Source organism: Rattus norvegicus, chromosome 6 (genome assembly GCF_021556685.1).
Source record: "Rattus norvegicus strain SHRSP/BbbUtx chromosome 6, alternate assembly SHRSP_T2T, whole genome shotgun sequence".
Lineage (NCBI taxonomy): Eukaryota > Metazoa > Chordata > Mammalia > Rodentia > Muridae > Rattus > Rattus norvegicus.
This window is the reverse complement of record NC_141539.1, coordinates 63,010,076-63,035,500: the sequence shown is the minus strand read 5'-3', so window position 1 is coordinate 63,035,500 and position 25,425 is coordinate 63,010,076. Positions and strand designations below refer to the sequence as shown.

At 37.4% G+C, this 25,425-nt stretch overlaps 1 long non-coding RNA gene across 5 annotated transcripts; it reads left to right on the top strand.

The window, feature by feature from the left end:
• The first annotated feature begins 645 nt into the window (after positions 1-645).
• LOC148005209 (uncharacterized) lies at positions 646-24,359 on the top strand. 5 transcript variants are annotated; one of them, XR_015622373.1, is made up of 6 exons: positions 646-749; positions 9,298-9,405; positions 11,776-11,832; positions 11,948-12,518; positions 13,894-14,632; positions 19,789-23,597. It is a non-coding gene; the product is annotated as an uncharacterized LOC148005209 (long non-coding RNA). The 5 variants fall into 5 exon arrangements; XR_015622374.1 differs by lacking the exon at positions 13,894-14,632 and having other exon boundaries at positions 19,789-24,359; XR_015622372.1 differs by lacking the exon at positions 19,789-23,597 and having other exon boundaries at positions 13,894-15,964.
• The last annotated feature ends 1,066 nt before the right edge of the window (positions 24,360-25,425 follow it).

Below are 25,425 nucleotides of genomic sequence, written 5' to 3'. Positions count from 1 at the left end.
TAAAAATGTTCTTGATAAGTTTGAGAGAAAAGTCCTTGCTTCCACTCCTGCACACCTAGAACCTCAGCATTTCCTGCCCCCTTATTCTCGCTCTGGTACATTTAGCTCCAGGAAGCCTTCTGATATGGAAGACAAATAGCCAACTGGCCTCTCTCCCACTGACTTGGTGTTGACACTGCATCTGACCTTGAGTTATGTATTATTTCTGATACAGGTTAAGATAAAAGAATTCAGAAGAAATAATAACCTTCATAGATGTCTCTGCTTTCTATTCTAATGATACTTTTAATTATTTAGGGTTCAGCACCTGCCACATCACAAAACATATAACATATATTATACAACATTATAACTTACTGCTGTGCATTAAAGCAATACACTTAGGAAATTCCAAGAAAACCTTTAACCATCCTTGGATGGTCTCAAAATTATGAGGCCATCTTCCTTTTATTTTTGTACAAATCTCATAAATTGTTTAGCATTCTGAGCTTGGGTATTTCAAGTAATTTGTGAAGATGAAGTAACTTCAGAATTCTCAGTGTGGTATTTCCCCACTCAACATGGATTTCCTCCCAGGGAATTGAAATAAGCATGACTTACGTAAAACGATATCTGTTCATCACTGTTTAATAAGGTTAGTGGTTTGCAGAGTGCTTGCCTTGCCATTTAGGAAAGGCCACATGTGCTCCTAAATCACCCTAAGGAATGCACAGTATTCCAGAGGACAGAATGAATCCAGCACACCTGGGGTGAGTCACAGTTCTCTTTGATCTCTGTGAAACACTTGTATTAGGAACATGAAAGTTTTGTAGCTTCCAATTCAGATACTGTACCATAGACACGGAATGACTAAAATCAGATTTGTGATTTGTTTTGTCAGCATCTTGGTACACATTAGGTCAAATTATCACATAGTATCTAACTGGACAATGTGATCAATAAAGTTGAAATTAGACAACCACCTTTTTTATACTTCTAATTGATTTGTTTATGTTTTGAGACAGAGTCTTGCTATGGTGGGGCTTGCACTGATCCTGAACAATGTGATAACAGGCATTACCATGCCTGACAACTCTCTTGATAGTCTTGATGTTTTTAGTAGAAGTTTGTCATTATTTCTTTTTTTTTTTTTTTTGGTTCTTTTTTTCGGAGCTGGGGACCGCACCCAGGGCCTTGCGCTTCCTAGGTAAGCGCTCTACCACTGAGCTAAATCCCCAGCCCCAAGTTTGTCATTATTTCTAGTCATAGGTAATGATATTGGTTTTATTGGTATCAAGACCCCAAAATAATTCCATAAAAAGCTTAATGGGCAGGCAAACCTGTGGAAGCCCTAAAGAAATATAAAGGTTTAATTTAAGCAACTGATTGGTGACTTTCTCTATAATTTTCTAATTCAACATTTTACTTAGCCTGGTACAGAAATGTCTTCACAGATAGTTCCCTGTACTGAAACTAAAGAAACAAAAACAAGAACAACAACAACAAAAAAAACCCTACATTATTGTCTAGTCCTTCTCCAGGGTCATTCATTTCAGGTAAACACAGACTTTGGTAGAATATGTTCTCTTCTCAATTTCCACAATTAAATAAAGGAAAAGGGGACACACACACACACACACACACACACACACACACACACACACACACACCATTTAAAGACTTAGTAAGTTCATTTTCTTCATCAGGAACACTTTGAATATTTTAACAAGTATTAGTATATTTGTTATAAATTCTTCAAGCACCTGCTCCTCCAGGGTTCACAAAAGTTCTAGGATGAAGAGTGTAGTCTCAAAAACATAGTTTAATATAGAAGTGACTTTAAATGTAGAAAAACACAACAAAAAGCAGATGTTTTTCTGTTGTGATTCTTTATGAAGAGAACAAGGAAATGTTCATTTCTCTGCCAAGGAGGTAGGATGGCAGGTCTGTTTCTGACACCGTCCCTTGATAATAACGCAGATGGGAAATGGAAATGTCTTTTGTTATAGTATGATTTGAATGTTTCTGTCCTTAAGAATTCTATAGTTACTCTACTAATCTATTAAATACCCTCAGATAGCCCTTTCAGTTTTGATGTGATACTGTCTACATGTAGGTCTAAGAAAATGTTTGCATATATATTTATACTGTGCTAAATATTGATATTTTAAAAATCCTTTGTTTAATAATTCAAAATGCAAACAGACAGCGGGCACCTTGTTTTCAGGAGGTTGTGGGTTTGAAAGCTTGGATTTTGAGAAAATTCACTGACAGTTTCCTACTGTTGTGAGAAAATGAGCATTACGCTTCACACAGATTGTGGGAAAAAATGAACTAGACTCCTAAGCTCAGCCATAAAAGTCACAGAGAAGGTGAATTATTGTCTGGGATTTTATCGCAGTCACTTGCAGCTGCATAGCAATTGCCTCTCCAGAAAGCAGAAGCAGAAAGGTGCTTGGAGAATTTCTCATAGTTTGGCAATCCCAAACCATTCTGTGTTCACTAGAATACAGTAAGAGCTCATCGAGTATCGCACTGATGGTTTGGAGCATATGGGACATTCAGTAAGTGTACAGTTAATAGCTGTTGTGTTTGGAAAGATGATGAAAGAATGAGTGGGAAAAGCATAAGAAAGGTCACTGGAAATCAAATATGGCAGAACTTCAGTCATTCATTTATTATCCACCAAATAATTACTGCTTATGATGCATCATGGTGGGTTCTCAGTAGAAATCAGTGAGTCAGATGGACATCATTTCTGATGTCATCGTGTCTAATGGTTCCTAATATCAGGATAATGACGGTGAATGGAAGCAGCTCTCATAAAAGTTGTGTTGGATGATGTTTCTGGTTGAACCCAGACTTTTAGCATGCCATCGATTCTGAAATGGTCATGCAGAAGGCCCAGCTAGAGAAACCGTAAATACTGATTTATAGGCTCCAAGCCATTCCTAGCAGCATCTGTAGCATTGGGGCCCAGAAGTCTGCATTTGAAAGGAACTCTTCAGTTTTGGTAAATGGAACTAGATTGAAATCCAAGAAATCAGAGAGAAATCTGAAATTTTCTTACTATCGCATGTTTTCATGCTGATACACCACCATCAGCAGCCATTGTTTTAATCTTGAATTGTGCCTATTTAAGCTCAACCTTACTTGATTATACAGTTGGACATATTAAGACACTTTTGCCTTTTATAGTGCTGTGGGACATTTTTATACTCACTCCCTTACATTCGGTCATTCTTTGCTCACTTGGGAAAATTCAAATCTGTATGAAATCTGACCATCTGCTCTTTGGAGTCAGAGAAAGATATATTATAGCCTTGCTCTCCATTCTGATTTAAAATTTCTGATAATAAACTGATTTTCTAAAAATAAATTGATCAGAAATTATGCATGTGGGCAGCACATGTGCAAGTGTTTTTGAGTGTGTACACAAATGTACACACACACACACACACACACACACACACGTGTGTTTGTGGAAGGCAGAGGACAACTTGTGGTGTCATTCATGCTCCAATCTTCGTGTTCGCAAGGCATGCAATTTACAGACTGAGCTATCTCTCCAGCTCTTTGGCCAGAAGACTTAGGTTTATGTGGTTCATTCCATCACCCTAGACAGCAGTTGTTACTCATTCTCATTCTGTTTCAGATCTCCAAGCAATACCTTGTCAGGTACAGTCAGGCTGTGCAGTTTTTGCTGCTTTTTCTTAGAGATAAGGAAGTAATCAGAAAGGATCTTAGGAGACGTTCGACAACAGTGACAGACATCACTATATGCTCAGTTCTCTATCCTGTTAGGAATGAATCATCTCTGTTCCCAGTTAAGGTCAATCTCCCAAGAGACGTTGCTGGAGCAATGGCAGTTTTATCTAAAATGCTCCACCCCGTAGATAACTGTCTGCATTAAACTAGAGTTTCTGAAAGGACAATGACAGAATTTGTGATTTTCTTCTTTGTACTGAAGAAGAAATTTCCCCCATTTTCTTTACCCATTTTGGACATTTTTCTCTAGAGTGATTTTTAAGTTATTAAGTTACTATTTACAAGTTATTAATCACAAGTTATTAAAGTGGGGTTAGAGATACAGCCCATGTTAGAAAAGTATGCAGGTTGGAGGTTTTTAGTATAGTCACTTTAGGATAATTCTTGTTATTTCTACATAAATTTTTTATGTGTCAGGATTTGAACATTTTTTGCTACAAATATTATTTCTATTACACTAGTTTACTCAATGATCCAGATAAATCATCATAGATGCGAATGTATTGATTAATTTCTTCTAAAGTTGAGCATCACTCACTAGTATATCTAGCTCACATTTCCATAAACATTCTTGTTGATTCGGTCACTTATCACCATTCACTGATCTTCACTGAAGTAAATGTCCTGTTTGTATAGCCTTCTATGGTCACGATTCTGTTTCTAAATGATGGAGGTCCAAAATGCAACCTTAGTATCAGAGGTAAAATCATATGGAGTAGTTTACATTTCAAAGATGCTACCAGATAGCATTAAAAAACCATTAGAACAGTTCTTAACCACCACTGCATGTTATCACTCTTGTTTGTAAATTACTTATTTATTCATTTAATTATTATTTTGGAGGATAGAGGACATTTGTAGAAGTCAGATCTCTCCTTCCTTATGTGTATGTCCCAGAAGTTGAATTCAAGTTGTCAGTCTTGGCAGCATGGGCCACTAGTCAATGAACCATCTTGTGGACCCTTATTTTTGTCAGAATGAAAAACAGTTATAACTGGTTTCTTTCATTTGCCTTTCCCAGACATCACGTAGAATTGATCATCTTCTGTTTGCTAATTTTGTGAGTTGCCTGACAATTCTTTCAGGGTTATCGTTTCTTAGCGTTTGTATTCCCATTCCCTAGTTCTTCCTCCCCTACCCCATGCTTTTATTTACACTGACACTATTTTAGATTATTTTCTTTCATTATCCATCACTTGCCCTTTAAGAGATTAGTGATTTTTTTCATTAAAAATCTGAATGTTCAGAATGGATGCGGCATGGGGTACCTCTTCTCATCCCTTCTGGGACAGAAGCTCACCTCTTTGGCTTAGGACTACAGATAGCATGTTTTCTTGTAGTTTCCAAAGCAGAGCATTAAACGCTCAAAAGGAAATTGACCATCCACTGAATAGGAAGATTCTGATTTGTACACATTTTCAATGCTATATGGATGTTTGTTTGTCATTTAAAGAATAAAGACCAAATTTGAAATTTGGTCTTTATTCACAATGTCCAACTACTAACTCAATACGCCCACATCTTATTTGTTTAGATCCGGTCATCCTCATCCATCACCCATCCTTTTATTATACATGATGTTGAAGAGAAGTCATAAATGACTCCAAGTTACAATCACTTTAGTTGAACTGATTAACTGCCCAGGCATCCTGACATACTCTTAAATGCTTATTAATGATGGATTATACCATGTTTTGATGATCTGCTATACATGAACAGAAGCTTTCCTGCTCTCTTTTGCAATTTTTATATTGTTATTATAAATGAAAAGCAGATTTCATATCCTTCAGATCTAGATGGTGAGAATTATTGTGTAGTCTAATACATTTTTCTGTTGTATGGTCATTAAAAAGAAACTAAAACAAATAAGTATTGCCTCAACAGTGACTTAAAAACTATGTACAGTTCAGAAATATGGACTCAAATCATTGGACGTGATCACTGGATGATGAGAAATCATCCGGAGCTCTTTTCTGTTTGCTTGGAAGTTTTGCATTAATGCCAACAAAATTCACAATTAACAATCAATTCTGAAATTTATATTTCAAAATGAAAAACATGTATAAAACAGCCAAATGTTCCAAATTAAGGAAGTCATAGGCAATATTTTCAGAAAAGTTAAGTAATAACAAATGGAAATCTCTACTAATTTATTATTCTTGAAAAATACTTTTACTGAAAACTTATGGACACTTCTATGACTCTTAGTCTCAGATGAGCAATGTAAATTTTGTAAATTTCCCTTGTTTTCAAGTGGATCTGTAAACTGGCTTGCATCTGATGTGTGTCTTGATATTGATTTTTATTTTTTATTACATTTCAAATGTTACTCCCTTTCCCAGTTTCCCGGCCATAAGCCCCCTATCCCATCTTTCTCCCCTTCTTCTATAAGGGTGTGCCCCCTCCCCTTCACTCCCCCTTCCCATGCCCCTGACATTCCCCTGCACTGGAGGTCCAACCTTGGCAGGCTTTGGTGCCCAACAAGGCCATCCTCTGCTACATATACACGTGTACTCGGATGGTGGTTTAGCCCCTGGGAGCTGGTTGGTGGGCATTGTTGTTATTATGGGGTTGCGAGTCCCTTGAGCTCCTTCAATCCTTTCTCTAACTCCTCCAATGGGGACCCCATTCTTGGTTCAGTGGTTGTGTGTCTTGGTATTTATCACCTTCCTAAAACTGGGGCCAATGAAGCCACTGATTCTTTTTTTTTTTTTTTTGAATAGAAAGATAATGTTATTTTATTATTTTTTTTATTAACTTGAGTATTTCTTATATACATTTCGAGTGTTATTCCCTTTCCCGGTTTCCGGGCAAACATCCCCCTCCCCCCTCCCCTTCCTTATGGGTGTCCCCCTCCCAACCCTCCCCCCATTGCTGCCCTCCCCCCATAGTCTAGTTCACTGGGGGTTCAGTCTTAGCAGGACCCAGGGGAAGCCACTGATTCTTACACTGTGGGTTGTGAATTGTGTCTTTCACATTATATCAAATGTGGTCTCATCAAAGAGAACTTCTGTTTTTTTAAAAAAAAGAATAAGCAAGAGGCAAAAGGCTAACACATTGAAAATTGGCACCAATTAATGAAGAGGAGATAATTTTTATTTTCATTTGGCTTATTAGCATAATATAAAAATTAACCTAAATAATTGGTTTTCTTTGCAGCAGCCTTAACATTTGTACATTTTTTCATTGTTCCCTGAGGCCTGAAAAGAGCCTCCAAACATCATTTGATCTTTTAACATCAATGCTTGCAGTACACAAGGTAGCCATGATGAGAATCCTTCTCTGAAGTTTTCAAATACACTTTAAATCATCAGTAGATGGAGACTCTCAGTGTGTCAAGCTGCAAGCCTATTAACATATTGAAATGCTCACATTGGACCACAACACTGAAAATTACAGCAGTATTTCTAGGTCAATGCTTTAAGTGACACGAATGCTTTCCTTTTATTTAATTGAGCTTCATATAATGCTAATTTAGAAGGCCACCTTGTTTTATAATTTGTGCAGCCTACTTTCTTAATTATCTGATTTCCATTCTTCATTGCCTGGAGCAAAGTGCTTACTCTGAGAATTGCAATTTGTGGTCACAGATGGACCTAAATTGAAACAAACAGATCACCTGTGACCTCCCTAAAGTTCCACTGCCCACTTAGGAGACCCAGTTCCTGAGAGCCTGGATAAGCCCTCATCTCTTCTCACTTCCTTGGAAGTCTCTAATAAGTCAGGGCAGCTGGTGAAGAACAGCGATATGACTTTATCCATAAACAGTGGATGTGAACAGTAATAATATAAACCATCCTTAAAAGAGGAGTTCAAGACTTCCATGAGGTCCATCATCCCCAAAGTGTTGCTTGACTCTGACTCAGGTCAATTCCCTTGTTAATTATTAAACAAAAGAACTGTATTTAATTAATCTTTGTATCTGTGAGCTTTTAGTAATTATTGAATCAATCGAATACCCTTCCATGGAGAAGTGTGTTAGCATTCTATTCTTGTCTTCAATTCCTTATACGCTTGTGTTAGAACTTAAATCAAAAACAGAGTGAATACATACAATAATTTATTAGAAACAAAACACAGATTTTTACAGTATTTTGTAAAAAAAACAAAGCAAAGTGTATTTACTATAATTTGAAAAAATACAAATTGTATGTGTTCTTTTCCTCATTTCCATGGAGACATGGGTGCTAAATATTGCTTTCAGTTTATATTCAAAATCCTGGCACACAATTTCAAAAAGGACAAAGGTAGGACTTCCACTGACAACATAATTGATAGATGATTGACTACTTCTTGATGTAGAAGATAACTTTACGTACGCAATGAGATGCAATTTAGCATGGATGATTGTGGAAGCTTACATTTCAACAATCAAAGTCAATCATTCATGTCAAGAAGAGGATAATAGAAGCCAGGCGAAAGTTCATATGCAAAATACACTGGAATATTAAATCATCTTCAAGCGTGTTACGATCCAAAGGCACAGAGAAAAGACATTAAAATTGTGTGCAGATCGTGATGAACCAAGTGTATTGTTTTGCTGTTTGTTTTGTTCCTTTGGATCTTTTGCTCCTGTTAATTTCTGTTTTGAAATGAACATAAAAATGTTAGTTTTTGTTTTATAACAAGTACTACCTACTTATATTATTTATAAGCATAATTTATTTATACTCATGAATATTTGACTTCTTTCATGACATTATATACCGTACACATAAAACTTAAGAGGTAATCTTGACAGCCACATTTTAGAAGAGACTTTGTACTTTCAACAAATAGAACAAGACTGTGAAGAAGTCTGGTCATGACACCATAGCAAGGTCAACTGAAAAAGGTTGGTATAGTTGACTCGTAGGATAGAAGAGGGCCTGGAAACACACTGTGCTGTGGTTTCTGCTGAGGTGCTTTGAAAGAGGAAATGACAAGCAAGGAGCTTTCAGCAATTGGAAAAGACTAAAAGTTCTATTAAGACATCAGGAAAAGAGCAATTAGAGAAATATTAAACTTAATGTAGCTGCAAGTATATAAGTCATCTCTTATGTGTTGAGAATGCCATAGAAATTTCAATACATGTGAGTGTCATGTTAAAATGAGCACTCAGATTTGGCAGGTGTAGGATGATGAGATTAGACATTTTTGATACTGTCAGGAGACAGAAAAGCTGGTGGTAGCAAATGCAAAAGAGATATTTGCCTTAGGAACACATACAGACTAGATGAACTTTAAAGTGCTTTAAATTTTAGTGATTCTGCCAATTTAGAAAGCTATTACAATTTGATTTTTCTAAAGAAAAACAAAATCCCGGTTGTTGTGGAATAAAAGAAATGGTATAGAAAACAACGAATATTCTCATGATTCTAGGATCCATGTGTGGTATTGATCAATGATTATCATTATTTATGTATGTATATTTTTCTGGGCCAAGGTTTACCCAGGGTCTAGAACTTGCTATACAAGTGCTCTGTCACTGAGCTAAAGCCCTGATTTAATGTATCTTTATGTATCGCTTATACCCACAGACCCTCTTCACCATTTTCCTTTTTCTTACAGTGTATTTATAGAGGTATCCGAGCCCTGTGTTTGAGTTTCCTGCAGTCTGGAGACCACTGTTAGCATGCTCAAAGCAAGGACAGCTTAATCCCCATGAACACCTTCTGGGTAATTTGGAGTTTTTTTTGACACTCTTTATTGCTTTGTACTCTTTCTTCAGCACTGGTGCTGCAGAGTTGCAGACTTTCTTGCTGTTGGCTTCTCTCTATTTGATGTTTTGTAAACATGATCAGCAACGAGCAGGATTCATATGCAATAAAATGCATCGTCTCTAAACATACATAGTAATGAATTTTGACAGCCAAGGAGCAAATATCAATCATCCTAAAGCTTCCGTTTTCTCTTTGATTTTCATGTTACATATCTTTGGCCCTGAGCATCCATTGTGGATCCATTACATTCTGTTTTATGATTAATTTATGATTAATTAATTAATCATAATTAATTAATTTTTCTAGAATTTTATATAAATGATATCACCGTAGATACTTTCTTTTGTGTATAGCTTTTTTTATTAGTATTAAGATATTTTCAAACTTTGGTATTTCTCAACATTGCTGCTCTTAGGAGAAATCTACTTTTATTATTACTAAGCAATTTTCCATTGTACCAATGTACAGCAACTTACTTACTTGTATATTTTGATGGTGGCCAGTTTTTGGCTTGTATTGTGATGTGAAGTCTGTGTTCACACTTTGCTCACTGTATGTGTGTCTTTTTAATCTGGCATTTTGGATCATTTTTTAAATGATCATTGAAACAGCTTAGTTATGGGATACCTTGATGTATTGGGCTTTAAATATTTTTGTCTGCATTTTTCATCTTATTCAATAAAATTATTGGATGTATCAGTTTACAGTTGTTATCAAATTTGGAATATTTCAGCTATTATTTCTTCAAATAATTCTATCTACTCACTGCCTCCTTTCCTACAATCTTATGAGGTACTAACTTAGGAGTGAGTTGAATTATGTGATATTGTCTCATGTGTTCCTGAATTTCTGGTAAAATTTCTAGTTTCTCTTCTCTCTGGAATTATGTTTGGATGATTTCTATTTCTCTGTAGGTTAACATAGATGACTGTTTTTCTCACTCAGTGTCTACTGTGTTTTAAGTGTATAAAATCATTTTTTATTCAGATAGTATTCTGTTGAGGTTTGACCTTTTGCTGTGTGGCCCCTCAAGACGAGAGAATCCACACATAGACCCAAGTGACTCTGTGTGACATTATCTCCATTTTTGATTGGCCAATAAAGATGCCAACAGCTAATAGCTCAGCAGAAGACATATAGGTGGGCCTTAGGGTTCCTAGGCTTGGTTCGTCAGAGGAGAACCACAAGAGAGAGAAGAAAGTGAGGAGGAGAGAGAAGCCGCCATGGGGTAGGTGAGTCATGAGAACGTGGCCCTGAGGGTGGCCAACTGGAGATAAGAGAAGCCCAGGTGGAGCATAATAATTTTATAACTCAGGGTTATCAAAAGGAAAGTAGATTCTAATAACATAGAGGGTAGATGTCTGCCTAGCCCTTGTGCTGTTTAAAGCTTATTGTTAATCTCAAGATTGTGTCTGCTTTTATCCAGAGACTAAATGGTCAAAGTGAGGTAGAAGTCCAGATTGGGATTAAAAATTTCTACAGTACTGTTCCTAACATTTCATAACCTACACTTTGTTTCCCAGAGGTCATAATACCTGTACTTATTTCCCTCATACTGACATGTTTGTTTTTAAGTTTTGAGTGTGTTTCAATATTGACAAATTGTCTCGTTTTTAATTCCTCAGAGGAACTGGATCTTTCTCTCTTCGTGTAGACATTCAGTCGTTGAGTGTGTGTAGATGTTGAAAATAGCACTTCACTAAATAGCCTAACCTTGTGTTTTGCCTTTAAACTACACTAACTTTCCCTAGGGTCTGAGTAGTTTAGAGTAGTTCATTGCCCTTCGTTGGGTTCCATTATAAACATGGAGAACTCAGATTTTAACCAAAGGTTTGGAAGCCACAGTGCAAAATCAAAGAGCCCTTGCTCTTGATTCTCACTGTTATCTTACTCAAGACTCCACCTGCCCCAGCTTGTCTGAACTCTGCCCCCACATGTCTAACTCACAGATAGATAGCATTGTATTTCCTATAGCATGGTCAGGAATCAGTCACCAAGTAGATATGTAGGATAATTAGAAGGCTCATTTTGTTTTCTTTGTCTTAGAGATCACAGACCTCTCCTGGCTATTGCCTGATATCTACAACCTCATGTGCCAGCTTTGTTCAGTTTTCTGGTTGCATACAGTGGGAAGGGAAGTCTGATAAGAGGTACCAAAGGACAGGCGGAAAGGCTTTGTTATTGGCTGTGCTTCTCCAGAGCGTTTGTTCTGGCTTAATGTTTCAATTCATACACTCTGTCAGGATTTTAACCTCATGTATAGCATCTTTAAAAGGGTGGTTTTACTTTTGAAAGTAAATTTTCCTCTTACTCTTTTTTTTTTCAGAAAGAGTTGAATATATTTCGTTCAGATGTTTTGAATGAAAGCTTCGTCCACAAGCAAGTAAGATGGTCTCATTAATTTCAGTCCTATTTAATAATCTTGATGGTTTGAACAATGGTAAATACTGATGTTTAGTAACATTTTTATCTCATTTTTTTAAACCATAAAATGACAGCGGAAAATTGCAAAATCAGTGAACAAATGAGAAGAAACTGCTATCTTCCACAAATCTGGGAGATATCTGCAAACTTTATCTTTTAAAGATTGTTCATATTTTTCCTGATCTGAATGCAGTCAAGAGAAGAAGGTACAGGTGGGCATATGATTGCAGAAGTCACAAAGAAATCTGAGTTTTCTGATAGAAGCTGGCAGGTAGCAATATATAATCCCTAACTTTGAATCAAGATACGAAAGCGATGCCATTCCACTCTTCTGCATCATGTATCAAGCTGGAAAAGCAGCAGAGGTGCTGAAAAAGGATGAGACGTGCATGAGTTTAAGGAATCAGATGGGGTCAGCCATAAATGGAAGAAGTGATCCGGTACCCAAGAGGAATCCTCACAGTTTTCAAAGGGTTCATGTGACTTCTGAGCAGGCAAAGGTTTTCAGATATACACACTTTTAGTTTTAAAGACATGAAACCCCTGCATATTCAAAATGAAGTACTATTTTAGTAACATACAAAATGTAACCTTAAGTACTTATTAAAGAAGAAATACTGAAAGAGATTGACTATTAAAATTAAGGTAAGAAGTGGAAGGGGAAGCCCTTGGTCCTGCCAAGGTTGAACCCCCAGTGAACATGATTGTTAGGGGGAGGGCAGTAATGGGGGGAGGATGGGGAGGGGAACACCCAGAAAGAAGGGGAGGGGGAGGGTCAGGGGGATGTTGGCCCGGAAACTGGGAAAGGGAATAACATTCGAAATGTAAATAAGAAATACTCAAGTTAATAAAGAAAAAACGGAAAAAAAATTAAGGTAAGAGACAAGATAAACGGAGTAGAAAAGTGAAATAGGAAAGGGATTACACAGCAACAAGTCATGAGATTCATTGGAAAGAGCAAGACAACTGTACAAAGTGAAAAGTGAGAGCAGGGAGGAAATTCCTATGTTGTCAAGTGGTTTGGGCTTTGCCCTATGTTAACTGATGCCTGTGCATACTGTCTTTGGATCTGTCATCCTCTGTGGATATGTACAGTTAAGAATGCCCATGGTTATGGAGTGGATTTATTAAATGAGCGAGGCTACATGGTTCTTCCTAGGCACATTTAAGCCTATAAGAAATCCACACACTTATAAATTACTAAAACTTATATGAGAAAAATAAACACAATAGATAAATCAGTGAAACCAAAATGTCAGTTATTTGACTTAAAATACCCCAGACTCAGATGGTTTCTTAGTGGAATTTGGTCAAATATTTGAGAAAGATAAAATACTTTTAAAACGTTTGCAAGCACAGGAAACGAAGGCAAAAATGTTTCTCGTTTTAACCAATGACATAGCATTGATATAAATCAGACAAACATGACACGGAGATAGGCACCATTTAAGTATTTCACATAAAATACTTAAATACTTAAATACCCCGTCTCTAGAGGAAACGGCACGTTACAGCAATACTGCGGTCTGGTCAAGCAAAGTTCAACCAGGCATCTAATGAGAACTGAGTATCAATAAATCTAAACTTTACCAGGTAAGAAGTCAACAGGGAAGCGATTCTGAGAAGGTATATGGTAAAACTCACACTAAATTCTAATTTAAAAGACTCAATATAAAGAAATAGCTTATTTTAAACCAGAAACCATGATCAGTTCCACTATGAAACAATGACTATATTTCTACCAAAGTGTAGCAGAGAGATGTAATTAACTGTCATTACTAGTTAACATTACTCCATAAATCCTAGTTAGTAAATTTAGTGGAAGGAAAAATTGTAAATTTTTGAAAGAAAGGAGATAAATTACTATTGGAAGCTGAGGTTATATATATCTAGAAAATCGTTAAATTTGGATGACAATGAAATGGAAAAAAATCAATAAAATTTCAAGTTAAAAGTGGATATAAAAGTGAGTAATTGTCGGCACACAGGTAACTCATTTAGTATCGTTCTTGTTGTCCAGGCTTGAGGACCAACCAGAGTTCAATCCTTGGGACCTACATTCTGGTGTGTGTCTCTAACACCAGCACTGGGAAAGCAGAGACAGACAGACTCTCAGGGCTTACTGGTCTCAGTGAGAGACCCTGCCTTACAAATCAAGTCGGCCCTGCAGTGGGGAGAGGGAATTTATTGAATCCACCACCTCCGGCAAAAAGAAAGGGCATCAAGTGAGGGATGGGATTGCTATCCCACAGCCAAAGCTCTGACACATAATTCTTCCTGCCTGAAAAAACTGCAGGGATGGAAATGGAGAAGAGCCTGAGAAAAGAAGGTTCAGCAACAAACTCGAAGTGGGATCCAACTCAAGGGGAGGCCCCAAGACCTGACACCATTACTGAGGCTGTAGGGCGTTAACAAAAAGGGACCTACCATGACTGCTCTCTAAAAGACCGAACAAGCAGTTGAAAGAGTCAGATGAAGATATGTGCACCCAACCAGTAGACAGAAATTGCTGATCCCTCTGGTTGAATCAGGGAAAAGCTGGAGGAAGCTAAGGAGGAGGGCAACCCTGTAGTAGGACCAGCAGTCTCAATTAACCTGGACCCCTGAGATCTCTCAGACACTGGATCACCAAACAGGCAGCATACACCAGCGGAGATGCGGCCTCCAACACATATACAGCAGAGGACTCCTGGGTCTGGGTTCAGTCAGAGAAGATTCACCTAATCCTCAAGAGACTGTAGGCCCCAGGAAATTTAGAGGTCTGTTGGGGTGGGTGGTCGGGACATCTTGCGGAGAAGGGGCGAGGTCGGGGTTGGCCGGGGAGGGGGCCAATGGGGGGGGGGAGAAGGAGGAGGTATGGGAGGTGGAACCCTCAGGGGTGGGGGTGGGGCGAGGAGTGGACTGGGAGGGGAATAAAATCTAGAGTGTAAAAATAAATAATAATAAAAAAATCAAGTTGAAAATCTCCCAAGGAATGACACTGTGAATTTACACACGTATGAATACATATGCATGTACACCTTCATATACTCATGCACATGCATGCATACATACACACACATACTCAATAGCTGAATAACATGAACAATGATGTATTACGTAGTTGAAAATTACTGAGAGACTAGACATGAAATAGTCTGATCATGAAATCACAGTGACTAAGGGAATTCATGTCAGTTACCTCTGTCTAGCTACTCCATAATGCACAGACACATCAAAATATCGTGTACACATTTTTCACACTTAAGAGTTAAAAAAGAACCCAAATATATTTATCTAGAAAATAGTTGAATTTTGGATGCTAATGAAAGAGAAATATTTCTATAAAATTTCAAGTTAAAATGGACATAAAAGTGAGTAATACCTAGATAAGTATTATTTGATTTTTTCTGGTGTACTAATTAAAAATAGTGAATTTGAAAATGTAAGATCATGTTCCATATCATTCATAATAATTTAAAATAGTCAAAGGCAAATGTATTAAAACAAATTGAACAGACATATAAAGGAACTAATAAGCAACATTTTAAGTCTACTTATAAACTCATTAAGTGAAGGGTTGACTAATTGATGTTTGTTGTTATTAGATTGAAAGACTTCCTGTGAGATATCAAATCCTTCCAAATTTATTCAAGAGTGCTCATAAAATATTAACATTAAAATGAGAAATTGACAAACTTGTTTTAAAAGTTCATTTGGAAGCGTTTTAGTACTTAAAATAAATTTCCATTTTCAGGAAAATAAACAAAACCAGAAAAACTAGATAGCCATAGGAAACACTGCAATTCCTATGAGGCAATCTTAGACTTCAAATAAGTACTAAGATGTGGTATTGGGGGTTGGGGAGATTGCTCAGTGCTTAGAAACACTTGCTACCCTTCCAGAGGACGCAGATTCTATTTCCAGCGTTCACATGGCGACTCACGATCATGTGATCAGTTCTAGGGGTTATGACTCCATCTTTGAACCTCTGTAGGCACTGAGGCAAAACACTCATAGCCATAAACTAAAACTAAATAACTCTTTAAAGAATGTTGTGTTGGAGGAAATGCAACTTCGGGGTGGGAAGACTGTCTTTCTTCCTGGATCTTAAAATTTAAAAATAAAACTAAAGCCATGTATAATAAACTGAATTGATAATGAACATTGGGGAATAAATTTCACTTGCATTACAGAAACCCTTAGGATCTAGTCCCAAAATGCTCACTCTCCTAAACTGCTTTATGTCCTCAATCCTAACTAAATCATAGCTTATCTAAATAAAACCTTGTGCCTGAATATCCATTTGTTTTAATATTATGAGCAAGGCTAAAATGAATATCCTTTTATAATTAAACAGAAGACAGTAAGGGGCAAAGGTGTGTTTCCAGCTTTACAAAAGGAGACTCTCTGCGGCAAACAGACAGCATGGAAGTTTATGATACACAGTTACAAAAGGGTCATAATCGATCCTACTATTTTGTACAAATGAATTTATGTATTAAAAAAAAAAGAGTGGACAAAGATGAGATGCCTATCTTTGCTAGTTGTTTGGCTAGAAACTGGGTTTGAGAAATGGAATTGGTCTATCATTTTATTGTATATTAAATTAAACAGAATGATCTTTTAACCACATGGATATTATTTATTAAGATCGTTACTAGTTGGTAAAGGGCAGGATGGAAACAGTTTAGAGCGCTGAGGGTGCCATGACCTGAGATTTTATGGAAAAATAGAGCAGCCACTCAGGCGTTGACAATGAGCTTGCAGGGGCCAGAACTAAGTAACATAGAGCTATAAATAAATTTGAAAACGGGGAAATAAAATTATTCTACTAATAAGACATCAAAGTTATCTGGATTTATTTCTGATCATTTTCTCAATTAGCTCAAATTAGATTCAGACCCAGGAAGCATGCAATTACTGCTTTATATCTGCGTTATTTAAACCAATACAAACGTGTGTTTCTTGTCAATGTTGTAATGTCAAGATTTAAATTTCTTTTTGTTAAAAACTGCACAGATATTTTTGTAGTAGAGATTGAAGTCAGGGATGGTAATTCCCCCAGCCGTTCTTTTATTTTTAAGAATTTTCACTATTCTGGGTTTTTTGCCTTTCCAGATGAATTTGAGAATTGTTCTTTCCATATCTTTCAAGAATTGTGCTGGGATGTTGATGAGGATTGCATTGAATCTGTAGATTGTCTTTGGTAGGATGGCCATTTTTACTATGTTTATTCTGCCAATCCATGAGCATGGGAGACCTCTCCATTTTCTGAGATCTTCGATTTGTTTCTTGAGAGACTTGAAGTTCTTATCATACAGATCTTTCACTTGTTTGGTTAGAGTTACCCCAACATATTTTCTATTATCTGTGGCTACTGTGAAAGGAGTTGTTTCCCTAATTTCTTTCTTGGCCTTTATCATTTGTACAAAGGAAAGCTACTAATTTATTTGAGTTAATTTTATCTGCGGCCACTTTGCTGAAATTGTTTATCAGCTGTAGAAGTTCTTTGGTAGAATTTTGGGGTTGCTTATGTATACTATCATATCATCTGCAAATAGTGATACCTGTATTTCTTCTTTGCCAATTTGTATCCCCTTGATCTCCTTTTGTTGTCTTATTGCTCTAGCTAGGATTTTGAGTACTATATTGAATAGATATGGGGAGAGTGGGCAGTCTTGTCTTGTCCCCAGTTTTAGTGGGATTGCTTCAAGTATCTCTCCACTTAATTTGATATTGGCTGTTGGTTTGCAGTAATGCACAATATAACAACTTTTAATTTCTAAATAAAAAAGTCTGGTAAATATATATATATATAAGCAGGAGCCAGAAAAGCAAAACAACCCGAACAAATTCAACCAACCCAGTGCCTGACCTATATGAAATAAGGCAAGCTGCTGAAAATAATTTCACATTACTTAACTATGTTATGAACAAAATGACGAAGTTCAGGTTCGACTTGTATAGAACTCATTTTTCAAAGATTATGGTTTAATCTAAAGTTTACATAGAAAGGTTCAGAATGCTGCCTTTATTTTTCTGGACTTCAGTGGAATAACAGATGAAGGACAAAAAGGGATAAACCTTTCAGTATGTCACTATAATTCTAGTTAATCTGACAAAGATGTATAATATGCGTGCTTACTTTTATATGCTAGTTGTGGTAAAAAAAATCTGAATTAAAATAATGAGTGCAAACAACAATATATAAAAATAAAACATCGACACCTATGGACTGGGTTGTTATTCTTCAATTGAATTTTACATTGTGGCATGCCAGTAGATTGTTAACAATAATGTACATGAAAATCTAAGTCTTCAAAATGCCACAAAACTTCTTTGAATATTTGCTTTTGTGGTGTTTTCCTACATGGATCAACTCATTTGAAAATGACCCATCCATCCATGTTCATTTCCAGATTCTTTTCACTCTGTTCCCTGTGTCTTTTTCATAGCATGTACCACATTTAAAAGGCTTACATACCTCCTTACGGTCAGAAGTGTGTCTCCCTCCCCCACTGGAGGACAGGAGGACACAGCTGTATGAAGCTGGACTAATTGGGCAGAAGCACATTCAATGACTATGCCTGAGTAAATGAAGGATTAGACTCCCAGGCCATAATAGCAAAACATCGCAGTGAATTATCAGACAAGGCCAGAAATTCCTCTCTCAAGGATTTAAAGGTATTCTTAATGGACTGAGCAGAGAAATACATTAATTAAAAATTTAGAACATATAAAATATATATGAAGCATATACTACATGGTTTTATTAATTATTAAAATTGTAATCAATTTTAGCATAGTTATTGTTAATATTTTTTTAATTTTTAGATTTATAACATAATTATTTCTCCTTTTTCTTTCTTTCACTAAAACCCTCCCATATTTAAAATTTCTTTAAAATTTTTGGCCTCTTTATCACTAATTGCTGTTACATTCACATACCTATATGTAACAGTCTCTACAATGTTAACCGTTTGCATGTATTCTAAGCTGACCATTTAGATAACCAATTGGAGATCTCTTTCTTTGGGAACACTATTTTTTCTGGTCTCATCATTCCTTAGTTGTCCATAGTTATTCGTGTAAGGCTGAGGTCTCATGGTCATTGATTTGTCTACTTTGGCATGTCCATTGGTGTCCTTTCTGTTCAGCTCATGTCTTCATTTTAATTACTGTGACATCTATTTCACGGAGAAGCTAGAAACTTCTGCGTATTTGTGACACTCTCATCCTATTCTAATGCTGCTGTGGAAATTTTATTTTTGACTTAGAGGTGTTTCTTTTAACTTTACTCTGCTCCCTTCTTACTCTGGACAAAATCAGATCATCCCTTTTTCACTCTCATAGAACATTTCTATCCTCCGTGAAGCCACTATCTTATGGCATTGCCTGGATTTCTGCTCTTTCTTGGTCTTTTCTTTTAATGCTAGTAGTCAGCAGGTCTGTCTGTTTGTTCTTGTTTCTTACACAGTGCCTCTAGTGTCTATAATTCACTCTCATGGCTTTAATCTCTGACTCAAAAGCTGGGTGTATTTTCTGTATTTTGCGGATTGTTCCTGAGGGTTAAGTCAGTTATATAAACCTGTTCTGGGTATCTCTCCTTGGTCTGTAAGCATCTTGAATGCAGTTTTGAAACCAAATTACCATTCGTCTCTACAAACATAATCTTTCATGGTTCTTCATCTCAGACAACTGGATCAGTAACTACTCGATGGTACCAAATAAAAACTTTATAATAGAGCCATTCAAAAGTGTTTCCTCTCAACCCTTACAGCTAATAAGTATTCTACAAACTTGGTAATTTTACCTCCTGTGTCTGCCTTGGATGAGTTTACTGTTTGAGAAAAATTAGTATTTTCCTATAACAGATCTGCTTTTAGTAGAGAGTTGCATTGGCTTCCTAATTGCCTTTTTTTTTTCATTCCAGGCTAACTCACATTCCTAACAAGTGGAAAGTGGTTTTCCTCACTTCCAGGAGGTCTCAGATTCTCACACCATACTGGATCAGACAGCCTTGACGTTCAAATTTTGACATTCCTTCTGCAAGGATGAGACAAGCATGGTTCCTCTCAATCTGAAGAAATCAGCAAGTGTTCCTGATACCCAACACACAGAGGTGGAGGAAGAACAGAATGTGGGCAGCAGGTGCTGGCACTGAATAGGGAGTGTGTGGAAAGCTCTTTGAGACATCAATGCCAACATTTCTCAAATGTAGCTGGACACATATCTCCAGTTCTATACAGTCTCTAAGTCTACTCGCTAGGAACAGGGTTCTGACACATTGTCTGAAAGCCCACCAGATAAGATCTAGTGCTGCTCAGTTGTCCTCTTTCCCAGAAAGACTGAAACTTATTCTTCTGAAGCTTTTTCTTTTTTGGTAGTAAACCTATCAATTTTTGGTATTCCTACCATAATTTTAATTAAATAATATTTTTAATGTCTTGGGAGCATCTATTGCTCTCCTCAGAAATGTACTCTTGGGCAGAGGTGGGAGGGAATGGATAGCCTCTCTGTTCATGTTCTGGGGGTGATTTGTGAACACATTTTCCTTTCCATAGCATTGGCTTCCTAAAGAGGGCTTTCTGCTGCGTGTATGTTGAGTAGGGGGAGGAGAGTTGTTTACCTCAGCCTTAACTATCCGAAGTAACAATAGCCAAAATATTTGCAATATAAAAATAGGACATTTATAGGCTTCCATTCTGCTATTTTATGTTTGCTCACTATTCACTATAAATTTCATTATAGCCAGAGGGGATGATTTCCTTCAGAGAAGAGATCGTACTTTTAGCCCTCTCTCCAGCACGTTACTATAAAGAATCATTTCATTCATATTGATTGCTTCTCCATGTGCACTACAAACAGCACTTTGCTTTCTCAGAAGCTCAATATATTTGGTTACTGTCCTCTTTGAGCTGACCAAGTCCCTGACAAGAAGCAGTGTAAAGGAGGAGGACTTTATTTCGGCCGAGTTTGAGAGATGTAGTTCCCCGTGTGTCAGGAAAAGCATGGGAGCAACCAGTCTCATGGTGGCAGGAACACGGAGCTTGTTGCATTTCCATAGACCAGGAAGAAAGCAGAGAGGAACATGAAGAAACCAGGCTGTAAACCTCAAGTCCGATTTTCTCCTCAGTGGGCTATTTCTACCTCGTAAAAGTTTCAATCCTTCTTCCTCCCGGTGCCCTCCCAAAAAACCCCAACAACAGTATCACCAGCTTCAAATTCATGAGAGCGCAGGGTACATTATAAGTTCCAGTCGCAACACCCAGTAAGAGCTTCCTAATGCTTTACTTAAAACTTTAAAAGACCTGCAGTTTTCCACCTGTTAACCTTGAAGCTAAGTGAAAAATCGCTGAAGGTAAAATACTAAAGTGATCTTCACTAGCATTAACTGTGGGAGTAAAAGCAGCCCTCAGATTCACTCGCCTGAAATACCATTCCTGGATCAGCACGTGTACTGACAGCCAATTAGTACTACGTTCTGCAGAAGACATCAAAAGCAGACTGCACGCCTCTCACCTGCCTCTCAGAAAAGTACTTTTTACTTCTAATCTTATGCTAATGTTCTGCTAACCCTCCCATTAGATAGCTCACATTTGAGGAGATAATGTTTGTGTAGTAATAAGTAGGAGTTATCATACCTTAGCAGCAAATCTGTTGTTCCTTGAACGATACTATTCTGACTGAGGGAGTATGGGAGTATTTTAAAATGCTTCTGCAGCTGAAAAGTATCTGTCTTCTGTGCAGAATCCAGCTTTTCCGAAGATTGGCAGATTATGATTAAAATTGTGTTCTTTTTGAGAGAAGTCATAATTCTTACTCTTTATCAAACAAAGGAACTGTAAATTCTAAACACCTCAACATGGAGTCCTGCTGGCAGCGTAAGGACTCAAATCTATTCATACTGTCAATGAAACTAAAAATTTCTGTTTTTCCTTCAAACGTTTTTTTGTTTCTTTCAAATCATATTATCTTCTGTTCTGCGTGGGCAGAGTTAGAGCATAACAGGTGTATTGGTTTGTACCTTGAAGACTTGGCTGAATGGGAATTATGTTTCTCTAACTCCTCTCCCCCATTCACCCCCATACAGTTTTACTTTAGAGTTTGAAGCTGAAAGTGAAGCAGAAGCCATTGTTCCGTGAAGGTTGCCTTGGAGGGATGTGGGCAGAACGAGGTGGGGCCGCAGGTTCTAACATGTCCTTGCTAGCCCAGTCATGTCCCTAAGGCTGGTCCCACTGAGCAGTAGCAGCAACAGCTCCAGGCCCCACGCCCAGACCTTCAGTTCCTGACCCACATCCATGGTTTGCTTCACCAACAAACCCCGAGCTCTCACAGGCAACAGCCTGATACAGGCTGCTCCCGGATGCTCTGCCAAGCTCCAACTTGGCCACCCAACCGTAACCTCCAAAGTTGCCAGAGCTGATAACAATGTTGTTTACAAGTAGATAAAAATCTTTGAGAATTACCATGGGGGGGATCACCGAGGTATATTAGAAGTTTTAATTAGTAAAATTTAGAATGCATTTTTCTAGAACAGTTGCAGCCACTGACTGGCACAGTTAAGCAACATTTTTCTTTAGGAAAAAAAGTTTAAGTTGCAGACCAGAGATAGTATAAAATATTTTTCTACTGAAACGTTTTTTATTGTTATGATAAACCATATTTTGCTTTTACCATAACGTTGCATAATCTATTATTTCTGTTTTGTAAGTGTGCAGGTAGGGAGTGTGCATCCCAGCACTGCCAGTGAACTGATGCAGGATGGATCCTTGCCTCCTCCCTGCATCCTGCAGAATTATAGCATGGGTGCACTCACATTTTATTCAGCTTTGCCTATAGAATATATAATAGGTATTTAAATATTGACTTATGTTTAAATTATAATTAAGCTCTTTTTCCAGTTAAAAAAATGCCTCTGGGGGCATCTTTAGTGATTATTTTTACTTTTATCTGCATTTATTTTATGCTGAATTTATTCCAGTACCATGAGTTTTTGTTTCTTCAGTTTCTTCTGGGATATTTTTTTTTTCTGTACAGCCTCCTCTTCTGGCTTTGGAACAACCTGTTCCTTCTCAGTGAGGATCATCTCAATGTGGCAGGGGGAGCTCATGGATGGGCTAATCCGGCCGTGTGCTCTGTAGGTTCGTCTGCGCATCTTAGGTGCTGTGTTCGCCTGGATGTGTTCAATGACAGAGAATCTACATCTAAACCCTTCAGTTCAGCATCACTCTGCATTTTTAAGCTTGTGCAGCAAAAGTGCAGCACTCTTTTTTTGTCCACTGTCTCCGTGTCCAGCCCCACCGTTTGGGCGCACTTACTGACTCCATCACCATATACCAGAACGGCACACATTACTTCCTTAAAGTGACATCCTTCAGATATCGGTGGCTTTGCGGATATTCATACTCTTGATGGCCTGGGCCGTTTCCCAGGTATTCTTAGAGTGAACACGAAGGTTGGAACCTCTTGATTTGCATGATTTTGTAGGGTTTTCTGGGTCAAGAGAGTAGCGAACCATCTTCACAGGTCACCTCTGACATCTACCTGAAGACTGGATGTATCTTTAAGAGAAGCTTACTACTGTTGGAGCAGGGAGTGGAGCTGCTACGACAGAACAAACCTATAACGCATTCCTATGCTGTTGTCCAAAAGACTAAAAATATGCTAATGCGAACATCATAAGGAAATACTTTCAACAAATCCTTAATAAATTTAATAAAACATTTCCTTTTGGCACTCAAAAGACAATCTTTTGAAATAAATATTATAAGTTAGAGTTGCTAAAGTCACACCAAAATGTACAGACAAATTTTAAAATCATTTTGAAAAGGATCTAAGCTAATAAATGAGGTGGGTCTTTATAGTAAAAGGAAAACTGCAGCTGGATATTGTGGGGGAGTAACTAGAATTGTAACACTCAGGAGCTCAGGAAAAAACTCGGTTACATAAGGAGTAGGAAGGCACCCTGGCTGTAAGAGACTGTCTCAAGAAAACGCTGAAAAGAAAGAGAAGGAATGTAAATTATTCTTCATTCTTTGATGGGAAGGTGGTATTAGATTATTAAGAATATCACTTTTGACTTGTCTGGGTTAAGCTGTGACTACCAAGCACTGAAATTTATACAAACAAATGGCCCTTATTATGGCTTTGTTGGATTACAGTGTATAAAAGTGAATTAAATTCACATTCACACAATTTAAGAAGGTTTCATTTAAGTATTTCTGGTCTTTTCAACCTGAGGTGGAACTTTATAATACATATTTTAGTTTTTATATGTAATTTGTATGCATTTAATATTTTACTGTTAAAAATACTAGGTAATTGTACCTGAATGCATTGATTATCTACGTAGTAAAGAAATGTCTTTTTTCATAAATATAGAAAATGAAGGGTGTAAAAGCTAGTAGTGTGCTGAAACCCTCATACAGTCATTATTAACATAGTGATAGTGTTTCTCTTTGTAGCACAAGATCCTACTTAAACTAAATAAAGACAGAAGTGAATGTATTATTTTTTTTTTAAAAAAATACCATTGAAAAGGAAGATTCACTGGGCTCAGCACTATGACAGTAAGTAATTAAAAATTATGAAACAGGAAGTGTTGGCAATAAATGTCAGTTTTCACAGGTGTGTAGGAAGAAATCTTTGGGGCCATAAACAATGGGAAATGCTAGCATACAGTTATTGTTTAAAGTTCATTCTTTTAAGGATTATCACTGTGGCATGTGCCCATGTGTGTAGCTCTGTGTGTGTGTGTGCGTGTGCACAAGTATGTATGTATGCCTGTGTGTGTGTGTGTGTGTGTGTGTGTTTGTCAGTATCTGTGAGGAAGCCAGAAGACAACATTTTGGGGGCAGCAGGGCATCTTCTGTTTTTTCTGCCATGCCGTGTACTCCAGGCTAGCTGACCCAGGATCTTCCACGTGCCTCTCCTGTCTCGGCCTTCTAGGTTGTAGCAAGAGAGCTGGGATCACAGATATGCATCTTTGCGTTCAGATTTTTTTGTGACATAGGTTTGAGGATTGAGTTTAGTTTGTCAGGCTTTACCTTTACCTGCTGAGTCATCTAGCTGGGCTAGAGGAGGATGCTGACTGTTTATAGTTCATCATCTTGTATAATCTGAATAATGATTGGTAAGACAGACTCAGTAACTTCGTTGACTTCAAGCTATCAATTTAGAATTTCATTCCTTGCCCATTAGGAGCAAATCTCAAACTCTCCTTTGTTGTGAGTTTTTTTCCCTATCATTTCCAATGATATTACAGTCTTTCTAGAATCACTTTCTTTCCCAAGTAACACGCATCCTTGCAAAATGCATAGTGGGCAGCCAAGTGGGCAGCTTCGCATGAGATATAATTTAATGAGTAAATGATTACTCTGCAGGAACTTAGACCTGCTCAGCTCCTTCAGGCGATTTCAAGGACTTTATTTTCCCAGAGATGCCCCCCATCTTTTTTTTCTCTTTTCTTTTTTTTGGAGCTGGGGACCGAACCCAGGGCCTTGCACTTGCTAGGCAAGCGCTCTACCACTGAGCTAAATCCCCAACCCCTATGCTCCCCCATCTTAAT